Source organism: Manis javanica, chromosome 7 (genome assembly GCF_040802235.1).
Source record: "Manis javanica isolate MJ-LG chromosome 7, MJ_LKY, whole genome shotgun sequence".
Lineage (NCBI taxonomy): Eukaryota > Metazoa > Chordata > Mammalia > Pholidota > Manidae > Manis > Manis javanica.
The window spans coordinates 32,108,376-32,125,022 of NC_133162.1; the positions used below are offsets into that span (position 1 = coordinate 32,108,376).

Here is a 16,647-nt window from a genome sequence, read left to right on the forward strand (position 1 = left end):
TCCTTGCTGCTCCTGACTCCGGATCGCCCTGAGTTAGCATGCACTAAAGGCTGGTAGTGCACGATGGAAGTTTCCTTCTGGGAGCAAGCAGAAGAGCTGACAGCCCTGAAAAACGGAAGCCTTAGGAGAGAGAAAGTGGGGATTTGTCTGAATCACTTGTACAGTTAAAAAAAAAGTGTATTGGTTTCCAGACCCTCCTTGGAGAATGGGATCCAAGGTGTGTGTCAAGAATTATTTGTTCACGTATTTTCTATCTCCAAAACTTGATCTGAGCTTTTGGATGCCATCTGATGTTTAGAGTGTTCTGTTCAGTGTTCAGTTCTCAGCATGACAGGGTGGGGTGGGGCTAGTGTCCTTATTGCCAGTGCATGAATGACGCAGGTTGGTTCCTGTTCACTGCGGATCATCTGAGTCTGCCCACCCTGGGTCCGAAGTACCTTAGGGTCAGTTCTCAGACTAGAAAGTTCACTTGGTGAGCACTGGGCCTGGGGTGACTGGTTTGTACCTTCAGGCTCTTCTGTTAGCGAAACAGTATGTGGCAAAAAATGCCAACTATCGGAAAGTACTCTGGAGACTGGGATCTTCAAATTCTTCATTACTTTAGGGAGCTCTGCAACACCGCTTCCCCTTCGTTAGCACTTGCATATTCCTCTCAGTTTTTTTAAAAGTTAGAACTAGATGATGTCCATTGCCCCTCCTTCCTTTGGCTTTGAATTCTCATTGCTTAGACAAGCTCAATGTCTTTGCTCTTAGGGGTTTCTGAAGCCACTTTGGATCTTCTGGTTCCCATCCAGTCACTTGGGAGCCTGTTTGATTCTCCCTGGGCTGGTCTTGAGTTCCAGGTATCCAGATGGAAATACATCAGCGAAGGGTCTGAATTGTGTCAGGAAGTATTTTGGTTTGTTATATTCTCTGTTTGGCATCTACTCATTTCCTTCAGGGACGTCCCCTTCCTTGGACAAAATAACTGCAAAGATGCTTGTCTGATGAGCTAAGAAGGTGTTCCAACTAGGCTTTTCCATTCAGGGATCTTGGCTTGTCAGTCGTCAGGTCACTGGGTGAGAAGGTGTGCCACCAAATTTAAAATGCTCCTGATACCCACTTCTTCCTGACCCACCCCACAGCAGTACAAGCTATGTAAGTAGTATAAACCAGCATCTTATGCTGGCTAGTTTTGAGAATGGCAATCATGAGACAGAACCAGCTTTGATTGTAGCAGCTGTTGACCAGAAAGTATTTCTAAAGTGTCAGCCATCACACTGCTGGGCTGTGACCTGAAGGTATATCCTAAGAGGTGGCCTTTCTTGAGCCTAACCCAGAGCTCTCCTCCACATATGTGTGGTGTTTCTGTGTGGTGCCAGAAAACTGGTTATGAATGAGAGCATTGGAAGGGGCTCTGTGGTGGTTCCAGAGCTGTGTTAGGATCCATTTCAGAAGCTCTCTGGGGATCATCATAGGAAACCAGTACAGCCCAGATCTGACCACACTTTTCAGTAACCACTTCAGGCTCTTGGTTCATGAGAAGCATGTGGCCAACCAAAGTATTACCGCCTAGCTGGTTTCCCCCAGAGAAACATAGACTTGTATGTACCTTAAATTTCATCATGTTAGATTTGATTCTTTTTGTAACCTATGAAAGCTTTTAAAATCCATCTTTTGTAATCTAACAAGGTCGTGATCCCTCCCTCATTTGCATCACCTTTAGACATAAGTTGTTGACCCAAATGTACGGGACAGGCTAAATCCACATGCCTGCAGCCTGGTGGCCCAATCATCTATATATAAATCTGCCTAATTGCTCATGTTCCTTTCATCACATTCACAAGAATATCATGAAACTCTTTGTTAAAGCCTGGCTCGAGTAAAATTACACTCATCTGAACTATTGGTCTAATAAATCTAATAACAAAGGGAATTGGTTATTTTGGTACTTCTTCATACTGAACCTGTTTTTAGTGATCATCCCTTTTTTTCCTTGGAATTCAATCCACCTAATGCTAGGTTAGAATTTTTCTGGACACTAATGCCAAGCTTCTTGGCATATATTTCTAGAACCTTCTTTTATTTATTTAGTTCCTCACGTTTCAACACCATTTCCACTCTTTGAGGTTCTTGAAGGATCACTGACAGTGAGTCATCTGTGACGCCTGCTCCTGTCTGGCTATCTGTAGAAGTGATTCATCTGAGCCTGCAAACCTGACTTGACTTAAAGTGGCTGTGGCTCTCCTCCCAGCTCCACATCTGTCTTCAACTTCACTCGCCTCTTACCAGAGTTGCCTTTTCCAGTGTGAAGAACCTTCTCTCAGAGGGAGGGACTGGAAACAGCACAGACTAGGAGCCATTTCTCTCTCTGCTGGCTGTAACATTGCCCTGGCTTCTCCAAGCACACCTATTGCTTCTTTGCTTTGCTTCTGGCTCTGATCAGACCTTAAAAAAACAAACCAAAAACCTACCCCTGATGGTTAATTTCTCATAGGTTTTAACATATCCCAGACATTAGCCTTTTGTACTTTCTTCTTTCTGACTGACAAATACTACTGTCCTTTGCTCATCTCAACTCTGTCCCCTCCTCCGGGGCCCAGACCTGCCAGTAGAGGATTCTCATGCTGGGAGTGCTCTGCAGCCATTTAAGGGACTTCCAGGGCTTTCCTGGCTCCAGTCCTCCCCACCTCTTTGGACCTCAAGAGTTTCTCTCCAAGCTCAGATAACCTCTGCCTCCCTGTTTGTCCTTCTGAGAACTTCACTTCTTGTCGTCATGTTCTCACTAATTTCAAGTCATGACTGACTGACTGGACTGCCTGGCCTAACTATGCAGGGCTGAATTAGTGACTCAGGACAGGATTCAGCCATGCTGACCACCCAGAACTTTTATTCCCACCCTCACTCCCCAAGAGACCAACTCTTGGGAACTCTCACCCCGGGCAGGGTGGGGTGGAGTGGGGCTGGGTCCACCGATACCTCTCCCAGGGGTTAAATTCTCAGGCAGCATCTGGGCCTCTCCCTGAACTGAGGCACAGGACCAAGGCCGCCCAGCCTCTCGGTCAAAGAGCCAAAGGAAGGGAACAGGCCAGGGATGAACAGGCCAGCAGAGAGAACAGGCTGCCTGAGCTGGAAGCAGGATAAGGGAAGGGAGAAGTGGGGAGTTTGGGAAGTTTGCTTGCCAAACTCTGAGGACTCAGAGGCACCCAGGCATCGGAGCAGCCCACTTTTCTGCAAGAGGAGCTCGCCATTGGGAGGGTGCCCTCTCAGAGCCGCCCATCCTATTTGGGGGTATGTCAAGGAGCAGCTCTACCCTGGCACCTGGAAGTTGCTCACATTTCCTCATTTTACACTTGCTATTCCTATTTTTTAAAAAAGAACTCCAGCATTACAGATCAAGGATCATTGTGACTCAGGCTGGGTTGAAATTTACCTCTTTATTGTCTGTGGACAAAGATTAGCTGAGAAATTTCTCAGTGAGGGATGTTGATTTAGGGAACTCTTTTAAAGGACCCACTTTAGGAATTTACATTGACATACAAACAAGGAAAATGCTAATTAAAATGATTCTCACATAGTCATTTTCCCAGTGCATTGATTGCAGCTTGGCAACATTTGAATAGTGAAAATACGTGTACTTGGGAAATGATAAAATATTGCTCCTTCCATCCATCTAACCAATTAGGATTTGTTGAGAGCCTTCTCTTTGCAAGGCACTGTGCTAGAACCAGGGGGTAGGGTAGCAGGTCAAGGGTATAAAACTTAATATTTGCCCTCTGGTGACTTGCTTGTAACTTAACCTTAAACCGAGGGGTTTCCTGGGACATGAAACTACTGGAAATGTCTAGGGAGAGCCAAGATGAGCTGGTCACCCTCAGGAGCTGAAAGGTTAGTGAAAATTAATAAAGTACCTAAAATGTTCCACCTGTTGAGGTAGGCCACACCTGTTCACATTGTTTTAAAAACTGTCAGCATTCTGCCCTGTAGGGCTGTTCCGCCTCCAAGTTGGGCAGTCTGATTCTCTTCGGAAACTATATCCCAACATTTAAAATACTTCTGTTGTCATCATCCTTATTTGCATCAGCTGCCACTGGGCGCCTGCTGTGTGCAGGGCTCCTTAATACCAGTGGGGCTGATTTAACTTCGAGGTGATATGACAGCACCTCCTTACCTTTTAAAAATGTTCCAGAGCACAGTAGGTACAGAGTAAATATTTGTGGATCAAAGTTTTATTAACTTTGCAGTTAAAAGTGCAGAGTCCAGAATCACATAGACTTGAATTTCAAATTCTCTCTGCCATGCGCTTGCTTTCTGATGTTAGCTTGCTAGTAATTTAACCTGTGAGCCTCATTTTCCTCATTTGTGGAATTGGGGTTAATGTGATAGGTTTATTATAATAGGTCATAACATGGTAATTGTTACGATGATAGGCCACATAGTATAGTGTATAATGGCACATACTCTGGAGTTAGATTGTCCACGTTCAAATCCCACTTCATAGTTGTGTAACCTTGAGCGAGTTATTGAGCCTCTCTGGGCTTTAGTTTTCTTATCTATGTAACAGGGTAATAATAGTACCTCTATCAGAAGGTTCTTGAAAGTAAAAATCGTACATGAGTCTCTGAGTTTTCCAAAGTGATGTGGGGGAGGTAGCATGACACATTCTAGGCATAGCTGCTGCCTGGGATTTTGGCAAAGTAAAGCTATTGTTTGGGCCTCAGCTTTCAGTTAAAATTCCGGTATAATCTCAGATCTTATTTTTAACCTTACCGGCCTTCATTTTCCCTTTTCTGATATGTATTCATGTGTATCTAAATGATGTATACATATGTATCTTAAAAAAAAAAGAGTAAAACTTACATAGAACCTCATACCTGCACAAGTGTTATTATATACATGTTGCTAAATTTTAAAACGATGGAACTCTTCTTTCATTTTGTTTCTTACAGAATTCCTGTGAGGGCAGGATTGCTCTCTTGTCCCCTATTTTTTGTTGTTGTTTTGTTATATTTGACAGGGAAAAATGAGGCTCTGATGGGTTGAAATGGCTTGCTGAAGGGAACCTCGCTTGTAAATGTTGAAACTGGGACCAGAACTCATGGTTATTTGCTGTAAAAGAAGATACATGTGTGCACCTAAATTCCTTTCTCAAGGACACATATGTGTGCACACAAAAATATTAAGGCTTTGATACACTATACACTTGTCTCCAGCTTTACTGTATTTCCCTGTTCTGTACCCACTGCCCTCACACAGATGGGTGGTAATCCTCTGGCATACTGCTAACTCATGTTCTCCTGTTAGCAGTATGTGTGAATTACAGCATTGAGCTTGTACAGTCCAACTGGGTCTCACCAGGGTTGCAGTTTAAACCACTTCCTAGTTTAAACTCCTAGATTCTAACTGCCTAGTTATCTGGCTGGCCTCCCTTTGGAGACCAAAAGAGTCCATTGTATTCACATACCTGAAGAGCCCCTTAGAGGAGCTCATTCATTCAGGAGAAGCCCAGGCTAAAGAGAAATGCTGCTTCCCCCTCCTCCAACCTGCCTTTATATTTGGTGTTGAAACTCTTCATACCTTGTGAGAAACTTACCTATGAAAACTGAATATCAGGGAATGTAAAAGGAGCTTTAAAATACTTGCATTTGCTGATCTCTTGTTGCTTAAGTAGATATCTTCAGATTAAAATGTTTTCATATAGTCAATACTGTAAATCTTTCTGTGTTGACAGTAACTATGCTAGTTGGGGTGAGCATTTAATAATGCAGATAACTGGAACCACTATGTTGTATACTTGAAACCAATATAATACTGTATATTAGCTAAACTTCAATTAAAAAAAATAAAATAATTTCATCTTCATAAATATGGGCACTTAAAATGCTGCAATATAAGGAGTTAAAATATAAATATTATCCTATATGAGCAATGAAAGGTGCTTTAGTATTTAAGTCCTATTTTTGAGCTCTGGAATTTAGTTCCTTCCTGTTGCCAGCTGAACCTGGGGCTGATGTATTAGATGAAAATAAAGTCCTATCTTCAAACGTGGACAACAGGACATTCTGTCCTCCAAATTTCGGTGTTTGAATTGGGTGTTGCAGGAAACTTGGCACCCTCTCTTTCTTTTCAAAATAATAAACAGAGATGATGTCGCCTCAGGTTTCATCTGATGGGGCTTAGATGCAATCGCCTCATAAAGGCTGATTCATAGACAAATGGGAGCTAAATATAGTAACTTAAAAATAATGTCCCCATTTAAATTTGTCAAGGCAAGATGCCTTGCATATTTTGTAGGACATGAGAGACTCCATTCCTTTAGTGGCATGGAGGTGACATACCCATTTCTATTTTTAGCCACAGAGTGGTTATGCTGGGTCATTACCTGCTATCTTTATTTTGTTTAAGGATTTGTTCTCTCTCATGCATATCCTATGCACAGATATTGAAGCACCTCTTTGAAAAACAAAACAAATTACCTCTTACTACCATTTACACGGGAATTCAGTCATGTTATCTGTCCACTGTATTTTATAGAAACGAGCGTCTGAATTGAAGAAAGTGGATGGCATAATCTTTTTTTCTTTTTTAGTTCTAAGCATTTCAGAATCTGCTGTTAAAAATTGCAGTAAGTTATTCACTGTCCTCTGTGGAATGAGAAGAGAATTGCCAGACCTTTCTGATTGCTCCTCTCCTACTTGCCTTCCTACTGTGAATTAGGTCGGAAGACATTTCACCACAATTTTCATCAAATGATTTTTGTTTTTTGAATTTTCTTTAAATAAATAGGTGATACACGACCACATTCAGAATTCAAAAGTTAGAAAAATATTTGTAGTGAAGAGTAAATCTTCCATTTCTCCTATATGCAGGTACCTTGTTTTCTCATCAGACGCAATCCAGGGCACCAGCTTCTTGTACCGTTCCAGAGATTTTCTCTGAGTTTATAAATGTGTAGATGTATTTTCCCCACACAGATGACATCATACTATTCACTGTGTTTTTGAACTTGGCTTTTCCATTTAACCATAATCTTAGAAATCATTGCATCTCACATCATGAGCTGCCTCATGGGCTCTAATGTTTTTGTTGTTTCTGCTGAGCAGATCTGTCATAACACATAAACAATTGTCTATGAATGGTATTTAGGCCGTTTTATTCTTTTGCTGCTAAAATCACAGTAGAATGTTAATCTTGTACAGCTGCCATAGGATAGACAGTCTGGCTTAGTGGTCATAAGTGTGGGTTTTGGAGCCCAGTGAAGTGAGTTTATGCTAGTTTCTCCATTTACTATTGAACTATATGATCTTGGCCATTACTTAATCTCTCTGTGCCTCAGTTTCCTCATTTCTAAGATAGTATTTATTTTGTAAGTAGGATGTGATGATTAAAAGCACTAGTCCAAGTAACCGTAATGTGGTTGTTAGGGGGGACCTGATATAGGGGAGAGCATAGTAAACATAGTATTCTTCATGTAAGTGTAGATTAAAAATTAAAAAAAAAAAAAAAAAGAAAGAAAGAAAGAAAAGGGGGATTACTCCTTGACAGGATAAAACTATTGGTAAATCAAAGATCAACTCATGCTTTAAATATCCTTAATGTTGATCACTGAAAGGGTGTCAGATGATCAGCTATGGAGGTACTCTTTTCTGATAATATTCCTTTCTCTTAATTTAAAAAAAAAAAAAAGCAGTTACTGTGTGCTGACCTCCAATGAGTTCTGCACAGTGGTATAGAGGGCATGTCAAAGTGTGGGCAAAGGGTCTGTTTGTTTCTATGCAGAAGATCAAGGCCTAGCTTGGATACCCAGAAAATGAACTAAGATACGATATGAGGAGGAGCTTCCGGCATCAGCACTCTCTGGAGGACTTGTGCCGGGGGATGATCATCAAAAAGCCTCCACAGGTATCCGGACGATGCTGCGGTTGTGGCTGCATCCAGCCCACCGTCTCCTGGACTTGCCACAGGAATGAGGAGGGAGATGTCTAGGCTGGCATGTGCATACAGTGAGACAACGAATTTGACCGGATCTGTACTGTTGGAACTCAACCAGGAGTTGGGAGGGGTGCAAGTTGTAGCACTCCAAAATCTCATGACTATAGACTATCTATGGTTAAAAGAACATATGGGATGTGAACAGATCCCAGAAATGGGCTGCTTTAATTTGTCTGATGGTTCAAGTACAGTTGGACAATATCCATCATATCATAGATAAATTTTCACAAATGCCTAGGGTGCCTAAATGGTTTTCTTGGCTTCACTGGAGATGGATGGTAATTATAGATTTGCTTTGTTTATGTCACCGTATTCCTATTATGTTAATATGTGTGTGCAAATTAGTTAGTAGTTTAAAACCTATACATACTTAAGGTACTCTACAAGAAGATATGTCAAAGAAATAATCAATCCTCCCATGTTTCCTTCATATGCTACATCTATAGCTTTTCTTCTTCCTTCCTAATTACAACCCTTAAATAGAATTCGTGCCTCATATCGAATTTACCGAGTATCATAATTCCTCCAGGTGGTAAAGATACCTCGAGACAAGTGCTGGGCATAGAAGCCACAGGGCATAAATCTGCAAAGAAGTAAAAAGCTAACCTTTGCAAACAATATGGCTTCTCTCTCACTTACCAACTTTACATTTCCCTGTATGGCCCCGGAAGATGACTGGTTAGCCAGAGACGGGTAAGATTCCTCAAGGGAGGAACAACCTAAGACAGGCACAGTCGCAGGGGGGCCATCAGGTGAGAATTTGGGGATCAACAGAGGTGAGGCTCAGAACCTCACCCCCCCTGCTTTGAGAGAAATCTTCTGCATACGTGGATGTCTTGCTGCCCTTGTCTAGCCTGGATTAATACTTAGTCCATAGGCACACACCTGATCATCTACATTTGCCCTCTTACAGCACTAAACTATGTTTTCTACCTTTATCTTGCATCTACCTACCACTTCAGCATTTTATTAAAAATAAAAATAATAATAATAATAATAGGAGAAATGTGGGATCAACATATAAATCAAGTACAAAAATCAAACGAATATTCATATTTGACCTGATTGTTTATAGGTCATAATGCATGATCAAAACCAAAAGTTTCTGTGATGACTGCCCTTGTACTGTTCACCATGTAAGAATTTATTCACTCTGTAAGAATTCGTTCACCATGTAAGAACTTGTTCGTTATGCTTCAGAAGATTGGAGACTGACAAGAATTAGGCTTGAGATGGATTAATGATGGTACATTGAGCGTTGACCCCCCTATACTGAATTTTATTGTTGTTAACAACCATTTGATCAATAAATATGAGAGATGCCCTCTCAAAAAAAAAAAAAACAGCTAAAAAAAAGCACTAGTCCATATAAAGCTTATAAACCCCAGTGCCAGGTAATGTAGGTGGTCTGTCTGTATTTACTGGTATTATTTTGTGTGTTGTGGAAACACCTGATGTGGAAAGGCACCTAAAGTGCCTTTATCTCTGCATGTTTCTAAACCACTCTCAATGGCTTTTAGAAGTCATAATACAGCTATTTGAGCCTGTGGGTTGTATCTTTCCTAAATGTACCTAAATGCCATGTTTTCATTCTCCCTGCTCCTATTTCCTTGTTGCTTTTTCGTAACATCCTGGATTTTGCCACTATATTCAGGTGTCCAAACCCTTTCAAAGGTGTAAAATATATTGTCAGTGGTAGTCATTTTAAACAAATAGTCCAAACTGATCTACCTCACAGGACTGTATGAGGATGACAGGGACAGTATATGAAGGAGCACAGAGCAGGTGCTCGTGAACCGTCAGTTCTTATCATCGTCCCTCTCCTGTGTCCTACTTCCTCCTGCCACTACCCCGGTCCCCTGGAAGTGACGTTCCCCCCATGAAACTCCAGTCCCCCTCACGCCTGCTCTCCTCTGGAGTTGCTTGCGATCTACAAATGTGCTCTCTCTGCCTTAACTGGGAGGGCAGTTTAGGTCCTGGTTGTTGTCATTTGCCTCCTACCTTATGTTAACCAAATGTTCAGTGAGTGAGTGAGGGGCCGACTTGCATTTCCCTCCCACAGGGAGCTCAGTGCCATTCCTTTGAAAGCAGTAGCTAGCAGCTGCAGTTGCAAGGTTGGGATTAGGGGCCACGGTGAGCTGTGGGAGCCCTGAATTGATCATAGAGAGTGGTATTTTCATTCTTGGTTATTCCTTTGAGGAAATTTGCTGCTGCCTACTTGTGAAGATTATTTTCCCATCTATTCTTTTTCTGAGGGGTTAGGAGTGGAGGGAATGTCTAGAAACTTCCATTTCATCCAAGCTCCATTAGAACAGCACTTGCAGGGGGCCTGCTTTGACTGTTTTACCTCCACTTCCCAAGAAAAGCATGAGCCAGTTGGCTTGTAGACTTCGTGGCCAGCTGTGTGTGGTTGTTGGTTTAATGTCTGAGAGGTGGGCTACCTGGGTAAGCAGAGAGGGTGAGCAGGGGAAGGAAAGGTACGGCTGGAAAGGGAGCAGGACCTTTGCTGGATTGTCCAAATCACTTATTTGGAGAGGAGCTCCTCTATTTTGCATTAAGTGTTTTGCTGTGAATTTTTGAAATAGCAGTCACGCCCATATTCAACTGTAAGAACCGGAGCTCTCCAAGGATGTGCAGGCGAGGTCCCTTCCAGCCACAAAGCTGTATCTACAAACAAATATTTGGGTATAGGAACCATTGTTGTGGCTTGAAATGCTCTTCTTCATTTTTCTCTTTTTTACTCAGGCTTTCCTATCCTTTAACACTTAGGTCAATTTCCCCTATACAGCGTTTGTAATTCTTTGACTCTGTGCCATTTGACAGGCTATTAGTCATGTGTTGGACTGTTTGTTACTCACCCTGTTGTCACTTAGGCTTTTTCCCATGTTTGTACCTGGGCCTCCCCACTAGGCCTTTACTCTTAAGGCTGAGGTGCCGTCCAGCTCGTACACCTGCAGAAGGGTGTCATGCAGCAGTTCCCGAAGTGTGCTTCCTAGCAGCAATAGCAGCTGTCACCCGAGAACTAGTTAGAAGTATGCACCAAACCCACTGAATTGGAGAGTCTAGGGGTGGCAGTCAGCATCCTGCCGTTTAACGGGCACTCCTGGTGATGCTGCACACAGTGAGTTCAGAAAACTTCTGGTATAGTGAGAGGAGGGGTTTAGGAGTCTGAGAGGCCTAGATTTGAAGTCAGCTGTGCCATTTACTAACTGACTTTAGGAAAGTGAGTTTTTTTTTCTTCTCTCCCTTTTCAGGGGTGTTTTGAAAAAATCTGTTGTGTGGGATGTTACTAGGTGCCCAAAAGGTGTAGGGATGGGCAAAGGGTTCTGTGGCCAGATTAGTTAGCAAAATGCTGCTTTAGTGTATTTCAACAGGATTCTTTATGCAAAGACTTCCAGATACCTGCATACGTCACTGAGTGTTGCTCAGAGTCTCCGTGGAAAGACATTACAAACTTGTTAGTTTCTAGAGCACCCTTTCTGCCACATACCTGCTAACTTTCCTGGCAACAGTGTTTCATGGAACGCCTTTTGGGAGATGCTGGCCTGGGTGATCTGTAAGGGTACTTTGAGGCTTGAGATTTTCTGGCCCTGTAAATCAGGGAGAAAATTCAGAAACTTTAAAATACAGATTAAATAGATACAATGACAGAATTTATAATTTGGGTAAACCAGACTTATACAATAACTTGATCATTGAGATGATATGCAAGTAATTAAACATAGAAGAATATAGGGTTATATTTTTTAAAGCAACGGGAGAGGTGGGGAAGGTGAGTTAAGCAAAGTGTCATTTACTGAGTGTATGGGAGCCCTGGCAGCGAACATAGATCATATTCAAATCAGGTAATTTAAGGAGATTTAAATCAAGTAGCTATTTATAAAAGGTGTAGGCTGAGTTTGGGGAAAGGAATAATGGTTGATGCAGGACTTGAATTTCTCATATATGCAAAGTTTTACATGTATCACAGTCAGTCCTAACAATTATCCCAGAGATCAATTTTGTTATTTCACTCTTTGCAGAAGAGGAAAGTGAAGTTCAAAGAGGCACCACAGATTACTTTGAGATAGTAGCTGCAGAACGGAGGCAAAATTCAGGCTGCTCTGTTAGACTCTCAGCCCTGTGCTTTCACCACGTGTTCCTGTAGGTGGAACATCCTCTCTTCCTCCAGATTTCTCCATGTGACAAGGCTGAAAACACTGCTCTCTAGAAGCTCATGTTGTCAGCTAGGTATGTTGCTATGAGTAATAATCAGTAGACAGGAGAAAATAGCACATCAGGCTGATATATAAATTAACAATAAAAACATGCAGATTACATACATGGGAAGAGAGAAAGATTGTACACCTGCAGTTTCCATGTCTAGGTGGGTCAGGGCTGTGGAAAACTGTCATCCATCCTTTTGGGGGATCTGTCCCATTCTAGAAAATATTTTTGGAGGCTATAGGAGCCATTGGAGGGCGTGGATGAGGCAGCTTCACTTGTAGGGGTAGGAGAAGAGGTAGAGGGAAATTTTTCTGACATATGGCACAGCTTGGGACGGCTTGGCTGTGGGAGTAGAATGAAAGGGTGCTCTATTCATAGGTGCCTTAGCCAAACAGAGATGTTGCTGGTGGTGGGAGGTGGGCAAGCAGTTGTGAAAAGAAAGGTCATGATAGGCTCTGAGGGTGCTTGTGACTTGTTTCCCTACCGGGGCCACATTGGTCCAGTGAAGCCTCTGTAGCCGAACACCTTTGTTTAGAGGACAGTAAAATTTGAATTTTCTAAGAGCATGGATTTTACTTCCTTGAGCAGGTTTCAGAGTATATGAGTGGGTGATTTCTCTTATGCTGTAAGAGAATTGAAAAGTCATGTTTCTGGGGAGGTCTCTTTCCCCTGTGTCATTTTCATGTTAGATTGACTTTTAATGCTGAATTAGAGTATATCTTGTGGTCAAGTCCTCTTTATTCCAGAAAACAAAAACACCTCTCAAGTACTGTGTACAAGACCTGCCTTTGCAAACATCTGGGAAAAATAACAAGTCGCTTAGAAAACTGTGATTCTCAGATGCGACCCCCGCCTCTTTATTAGTGGGGAGCCACTGGAGTCAGCCCTTATTTCCTGTTGCTTCCACACAGCAGTCCCTTACAGAAATATTTCGCATGTTTTCTTAGGCAGCAGGGAGCCTTGAAGGGCAAACAGAGTGCTGAGGCCCCAGATAGGAACTGAGATGCCGGCTATGCCCACGGGCACCCCAAGGTGTGGAGAGCCCTCCTGGGCCTGGGGGCTTTGAAGTGGGGCCAGGTCCCTGCCCCAAAGTGCTTAAAAACTTCAGCTCTGCCCCTGGGCACGAGCAGGGCCCAAACCTGCCACACCTCCAACTCTTTTAACAAGAGATGTTTTAAAACAGTCTTAAATGTCAGACATTTTTCACAATGTGCCTCAGACATCTCATAAATTATTCTGCAGTAAAATTTTAATAGGAATGCTTAGAAAATAAAGTAACAGAGAATCTGGCAACTTAGACAACTGTTAACCTCAAATCCTCCTGCTTTTTCCATTGAACTCATTGAAGAAAATCATTATGAAATAGGGATGATTTTCCTGAAACCCTGCTTGAGGCTGTCTTCCATGAGAGAGGCTTTACGTTCTCTCATAATGCTCACTGTATGTTAATTTGGACAATGTGATATTCCAATATTTGACTGCTTTTGACTCAAGGCAGTTTGCTATGGTTCAGCCCAATAATATATAAAGTATAGGAGCTAGCATTCAGTGTTACCTGATTTCAAAACATTCCTAGAAAATTGTGAGCTTTTTGTTGTTTAGAAATCTGCAATATCCACCTTTCTTGCCATTTGCTTCTTATGAAATGGGTAAAGCATCTGGTTGCCGAATTTGCATCACTGCTCAAGCTGTGTCCGCTCTTACATTGGCTTCCCAGTGGGGGCTTTTTGATAAATACGTGTCATATCTGTGGCTGTAGATGCATTGAGTTCTGTTTCATTTTTATGTTTCTCGGGGTTAGGCCTGTGAGCCTTCTGTTAATGGATTTTTAGTCTGTTGTGTCTGTCTGTTTTTTTTTAGTTACAGTGCTTATTAACTTGACTTATCCAGTTTTTAGTTTCTGAAAAACTGGAATTTGGGGAGAACTTTAAATTATTTCTTGTTTCAAAGAGATAGAAAATTTGAATTTGGGATGGTCCTAATACCTGGGATATGTGGTACAACACAGAATCTTGGTCACTGATTCCTGAAGCGATGCTTTCTAGATGCTGTTTGGCCCATACAAAGAATAAGCAGTATTAAAGAGGCTAGTATATTTCATTATGATTTTCTCACTCTTCAGAAATCAGACAGTGTCTTAGTCTTTTCAGGCTGCTATAACAAAGTACTATAGCCTGGGTGGCTTATATGCCACAGAAATCCATTTCTCACACTTCCAGAGGTGAATTTCAAGGTCAAGGCACCAGCATGATCACATTCTGGTGAGGACGCTCTTCCAGGTTGCAGATTTCTTTTTATATCCCCACATGGTGGAAGGGTAAGGCATCTATCTCTCTGGGGCCTCTTTTCTAGGGGCACTGATTCCATTCGTGAAGGCTCTGCTCTCATGACCTATCCACCTCCTAACTCTAGTACCTTGAGCATTAGGTTTTTACCATAAGAATTTTGAGGATACACAAACATTGATTCAGACAGTCACAACCAGTGTATTTCATTATCTAGAACATTCCATGATTTCTTTGTATATGGATGGAAAGTTAGTATCCCAAAGAATTTTTCATAGTGAAGGAATATTTTTTAGTATCATTTGCCTTTTTATGCAAAGTCAAATCAACAAAATATGTATTGCCCCTTTACTACATCCAAGGCACCATGTAAAAATTCAGAAAGAATATTTGCAACAAGTAAAGAATTTTGCTCCTCTTGAAATATGACATGAGCATGACGTTCTCTTTACCATTTGGTCTATAGAAAGGTAAAGCCAGCCAGCTGTGTCCTGCATCAGAGCAGTATCCTCAGGGGGAAGCAGTGCTGAACTGAGAGTTAAAGACCTTGTTTCATTCCTCTCCAGGTCACAAGCTCACTCTGACTTTGTGGGCAGGCTTCTTCTTCCCCAGCTGGAGTGTTTTCTCCTGTGAGCAGGAAAGGTGTCAATCCAAAGACCTTACATTATTTCTAAAGTCCTTCATAACAAAATAAATTCAACATTGATTTTTATGTAATACTTTCCACTATGTAAGTTACTGAGATAGCTCCAAGTAAATGTAAGAGAACCTCTACTTCTGGGAGTTTTTAAAGGTCCTTCACAGCTAAATAAACAAAAACCCCAAACATCTATTGACCATCCTGCAGGAGTAGGTCACTGCAAAGAGCAGAGAGATGCCAGAATGTGTAGCATCCTTGGCCCCCACTTCACATAATTATCCCTGGTTTACAGAAAATAAATGATGCAGGAACTGTCCCATATCTGGGACAAAGAGTGGACTGCCAGTGAATGCCAGCTGTCATAGACACTGTACTAAGCCCAGCTTTGTGCCACGTGCTCCCCAGTTCTTTACCTGTACTGATCCCTGCCAAGCCTTGCATCAGCCACCTGAGAGGGATGCTGTGATTACTCCATTTTACAAATGAGGAAACAGAGGTAACTTGCTCCAGGTCACACAGCTAGTAAGTGGTGGAGCTGATAATTCATACATAGAGCCTACATTCTTAATCTCAGTGCCTCTAAGGGAAGGTGAGGGCCTCGGGTGAGAGGGGCAGCAGGCCTCTCTCATTAAAGGAAGGCATGGATTTGCCAAGAGTTAGTGATGGAAGAAGACGGAGACATTCGTGACTGTGAGCCAGCTGCAGGGACCTATTAGGTTCTCTCATCTTGGCTGCTGGCCCCTGGGGAGTACTGCCTCTCTGTTAGGACTGTAGCCCCAGCTTGGCCAAAAACCCCCTTTCAGCTCCCTTGCATCACTCCTGCCAGTGCTAAAAAGAGCTGTGGGTTTACTGGAGCTTGGGATTTCTTTGTCACTTTAGTTGACAAACGTCAATTCAAGGGAGTGAACAGTTGGACTCACTTGGGATTGGAAGGCGACCCCAACAGCAGAACTATGAGAAGGTTTAAAAAAGGTTTTTTTAAAATTTTCCGAAACTTGATTTTACTTCAAACAAATGTTTCCCTTTTAATATTTCCATTTGCAGAACTAAAAAATATAGTTTGGAATTTGCTGTGGAAGGCTCAGACTGAACAATGTGAAGAGTCTAACTAGCTTTCAGATCCTTTCATGGGCCAAAGGGAGTCATATCTGCTTACAGGCCTCAGTCCAAGCTTCTGTTCACTGTAACTTGCCAGTGGTGGACAATGGCCAAGCATCACATGGCTTTAACAAAACAAAACAGAATGCCATTGTCCTGCCTTGAAGCCCTCTCCGCAGCTTGGATTGTAAGCCCCTTGAGGGCAGTGATAGTGTTCACCTCAGTAGCTAGCAGCGGGCACAGCGTGTGGCACTGAGCAGACACTTCATGCAGGTTGGGCAGATTTGTGGAATCTTGGACTGAGGCCTGTAAGCAGATATAAGTGTCACAATTCCACTACGTCATGATTGTGTGACTCTGGAAAAGACACTGAATGATTGCCTCCTTTCTGAATTGGTAGCAGCAGTATGTACATCATAAGGTTTTTAGGATTAAATGAGATATTGT

At 42.2% G+C, this 16,647-nt stretch overlaps 1 protein-coding gene and 1 long non-coding RNA gene across 55 annotated transcripts in view; one reads left to right on the plus strand and one right to left on the minus strand.

Annotated features, from left to right (window-relative positions):
- The window catches only part of SORBS1 (sorbin and SH3 domain containing 1), a 228,564-nt gene that overhangs the window by 70,695 nt on the left and 141,222 nt on the right, over window positions 1–16,647 (plus strand). The window lies entirely within an intron of this gene.
- LOC118971905 (uncharacterized) overlaps window positions 1–16,647 on the minus strand; it is a 73,198-nt gene that overhangs the window by 7,066 nt on the left and 49,485 nt on the right. For 2 of the 5 annotated variants that reach the window (XR_012133116.1, XR_012133114.1), the window contains exons 3-4: window positions 14,915–15,089; window positions 11,462–11,561 (exon numbers count right to left, since the gene is read on the minus strand). This is a non-coding gene — a long non-coding RNA (uncharacterized lncRNA). The other 3 variants (XR_012133113.1, XR_012133115.1, XR_012133112.1) reach the window with 3 other exon arrangements.